Below are 4,308 nucleotides of genomic sequence, written 5' to 3' on the forward strand. Positions count from 1 at the left end.
CCTTCCCCTCTCAGTCTGCAGTTGCTGACAAATGACAACTTTCCTAAAGCTGACCTGGAGGTCAACCAGTTGTCTTTGAAGTGACTGCTTCAAAACTCCCACAAACAAACAAGAAATTAATATTTTTTTTCCTCATAATTTTACTTGACGTATTCACCTTACAACACTGACATTATTCCCTTGGCTTTCCCCCATCATTTTAACTTCAGAACTTGAAAACTGTTATTGCTCTCATTAGCCTGAGTTAGAACCTCTGTTAGATTATCCAGTACAAATAATGCTGATATCTGTAGAATCCAGTGAGCTTTAAAAATCAGAGGCAAAGGGTATTAATATTCTTTATTAATATCTCCGCTAATATTTTTAAATAGCAGTTTACTTTCATCCTTACTTCACAGATATATTATAATTACATATGAAAAAACATGCCTTTTGTCTCTGTTTATTCTATACTTGTACACTAGTTTGTCTATTCAACCAAAAATTTGGAAAAGCTTGTTTTTCCACACACTTTTATGAATGGGTTGTATATGATTATACAGTTCTGCCTGGATTTCCTACTCTCTTTAGCTCCACTTTCCCACCTCAGTTTATTCACTTCCAGTACAGTCCAACAACCTCAAATCATAATCACTTTCTCTTTCTCAGTAGGAAGAGCTATACTATGAAAGAATACAACTGGTATAATTCATGCATAGAAAATAGAAAATATTTAAATCTTACCTCCTTGCTTTCCTCCAAATCTGAGTCACTACTAAACTCTTCTGTATTTAGATGTTCAAAATCAGATTCTCCAACAGCTATTGGTACAGTAACAGTAAGGCTTGGGTTGTTTATGAACGATGTATAATCATTGCCACCTACAACAGTGGCCATTCCATTCTCATTTTTGTGATAATTTGCATCTATTCTTATTTCAGCGATGGTACAGTTGGAAATGCAATGGTGTCTCTCATCATTCAACTGATTTGTCGCTGTTCTTTGATTTACAACAGCTTGTTTCCCCCAGCAAGACTTTTGGACACATTCACTAGCTTTTTTCTTCACGTAATTTATTCCCTTCTGAATTCTTCCAACAGCAAGCTGTAAATTGTTCATTTCATTATCATCCTCCGTAGGAGAAAGGCTGTCTGAACTAAATGAACTCAGCAGCAAGGCCAGAAAAAGGTTCAATACCTGAAAAAAACCCCCCCCCAAAAAAAAACAAAACTAAAAAACAGCTGAATTTTCAGACTTTATTTTTCATTCACATGCTGCTTCTACCACCCATTATGAAGAACTTAGGCTTCACATTTTCTTTTGCTGCATACAGTTCCGGAAATTACCCAGTAAATAAAATGTAAATGCAATTCAAGCCCTATACCCCCATGTAGGTCTTTTTGTGGTTTTGCATTGCTGTATGACTATGAAGACTCATGCAGATTCTTTTTCTGTTCATGTTTTTAGGAGGTCAGAAATGAATGATTCTTTAGTAATGACTGGGCAGATCCAAAACATTTACTTCTCTGGTATAGGGAAGCACTGTGCAACAGAAGACATAGCTGACCTGTGCAGAAAACAGCTTTCTTAAATGCTGGTCATTTTGCTGTATGGAACTTCAAAAATGTGAAGCACAACCCCTTTCCTAACCCTCCAGTCATCCTCTTCCCAAGGTAAGACAAAACAAAGCATAGATGTGAGATAATACAAGCCCAGAGTTTACTAGGAGTTCAAATGGTACTAGTATAGCCAAAGAAGCAGACAACCAGCTCTTATAGCCTTCAGATCACTCTTCTGTGCAGCTTTGAAGACAACGGGGTAAAACTGGGAAACACAGAAAGACAGCTGGATAACAGAGCCATATACATACAGCAGGGATTTCCTATTCATGTAAGAAGTTCTACTAGAGCTATGGTATAAAATCAGAATACAGTAAATACTGTGGAAAAATTCAGAGAGATGGATATTTAATTCCATTCTATCTGTGGGTTTAGCAAACTGTTTAAGGAGGATGTTTTGTTTGGTCAACCAATTTCAGTTATCTTCATGATAAGACAATAGATTTGCAGAAAATCCATATGCAAGCGGCTGTGCTCCTAGTAGTAACGCATGACTGGTTTAAAAATAATTAGCTTATTCCTGTTGTTAGAAATTTTATTTCTAAAGAATGCCTCCAGGATGACTAATTTAAAACCCATTTTTCTACCGACAGTTACCTAAAGAGAAGATGTAGAACAATAGAGGAAGACTCAGTAGGCAATGAGAAAAGCAGAGCAAAAGGCAGAGCAATCAAGGCCTCAAATACTGGTGAGTTAATAAATATAAAAGATATTTTTAAAGACAAATTTAGACACAGTAATGCAGAAACTGGTACAGATCCAATGCTTTCCTCTGAATGAGAAAGAAGATAACACAGACTACTTTAAAGGTATCTGTAAAAAAGCACTTAAGAAATACAAAGCAAAAAGGTGAAGAGGTGAAAGAAAACGTGAAGTATTTGAATCTGTTTTTTCTGCAGAACTGCTGCCTTCCAATTCAAGGTTCCTTACACCATTTGTGTAAAGAGTTGGCTGTGCAGCAAGCAGGGCTCAAAATGGCTTACATTTCAGAGCCTAAGTATGTTAAAGCAGTCTTTTAGACAGGTAAGAACAGAAAAAGAAAAAAAAGAAAACCTAGATATATGTGATTGGAAGTGATGTCTCCATTAGTTATGAAGAAAAGGCCCTGCTATGCCCTCTTCTGCAAACACCAAACTCTCATCCTGGGATAACACTGGGGGCACCTCTCTAGGTAACCAGGAGTAGTCCACAAAAAACTGAACACACAATGCTTCTCTCTTTCACCCATACCCTCTGAATAGCACTCCAGATCCCCAAGGGGGGCCCGCCCTCAAAGCTGAGAATTCTATCTAGGATCAGAAACCTAACAAACAGAAAACTCTACTGCAGAGCCCATACTCAAAACAAATTCAAAATAATAAAAAACATATTTAAATAACACATTTAACAGTGCTTAAAAACTTCATTACTGGTTCTGTTACCACTCTTTCTCTAAATGAATTCTAATTATTTTGGCTACATACCACTAGGTTTCCAATCACCATGACCATCATGAAGACCGTAAGGCACATGGGTTGGCCTGCAACCTCCATGCAGTCCCACGTCGTTTCTATCCATTCTCCACACAGCACTCGGAATACAATCAAGAAAGAGTGGAAAAAGTCATGCATGTGCCAGCGTGGAAGCTCACAGTTCTTAGAGATCTTGCAGACACATTCCTTGTAGTTTTTCCCAAACAGCTGCATCCCAACCACAGCAAAAATGAACACAATGATGGCCAGCACCAGGGTCAAATTCCCCAGAGCCCCCACTGAGTTGCCAATAATTTTAATCAGCATATTTAGAGTTGGCCAAGATTTTGCCAATTTGAAAACTCGCAACTGAAAAACAAAAATACAAATATGTTATTTGCAGTAGTTAGAAAAATGTTACAGAAATTAACAACAGATTATGAACTAGTGACTCTCATCAATAACAAAAAAAACTTCACCATGATTCCAACAATTATAACTTACACAGAAACAGGAGTTTCAGAAAACCCACACTTCTAAAGCTTAATAAATATCAGACTTTATTCTTCTTATTTTTTGTGCAGCATATATATTCTTTTCTACACGAAAGAAAGCACACTGGTTGAATTTTTTTGGATAGTGAATTCTGAACATGGCAACCATGTTTTTTTTTTTTTTTAAAAAAGCAGAACAGTAAAGCTAAACAGGATTCTACTGATGGAAAAATAAAGGAATCTGAAACCCTCAAAGGATGGAGTCTTCCAAAAGAATATTGCCTCCAACAAGTTTAAAAAGCATCAGATAGACTCTCAGTCTGGAAATAAAAGCCAAACACAATCCCCAAGTCAAACGTTTCAACTTATTAAGGAGAAAAAAGTACAATTAATACTCTTTCTTACTCATAACCCACCCAAAATAAAAAAGGCATTAAGTTTTTTTTGTTTTCAGATAAAAGCAAAATGGAAATGCAAAATGGAAAGAGACCACAGGGAAAGACCATTTCATAGTCCATTACTCATTTTTAAAATAAAAATATTTTTCTAATAAAATAAAGCATTCCTTTTTTTGTCAAGGGGGAAAAGAAAAATCAATCTTTTTAAAATAAAAAATTCCTACATTTTAAAGGAACACTCCTAGTATTTTTGCTATTTCCAGATACAGAAGTAGACAGAAGACTACAAATGTTTTATGTTTCTCAATATGCACTAAATTGTGCATTTAATGTGCTTTACACACCTGTGTTAAAACAATTACAATAA

General features: G+C 36.0%; 1 pseudogene; it reads right to left on the reverse strand.

Moving 5' to 3' along the window:
• LOC104467969 overlaps positions 1-4,308 on the reverse strand; it is a 45,279-nt pseudogene that overhangs the window by 21,522 nt on the left and 19,449 nt on the right.

The sequence above is a fragment of the Pterocles gutturalis genome, unplaced genomic scaffold (genome assembly GCF_000699245.1).
Source record: "Pterocles gutturalis isolate BGI_N339 unplaced genomic scaffold, ASM69924v1 scaffold4874, whole genome shotgun sequence".
Taxonomy (NCBI): domain Eukaryota; kingdom Metazoa; phylum Chordata; class Aves; order Pterocliformes; family Pteroclidae; genus Pterocles; species Pterocles gutturalis.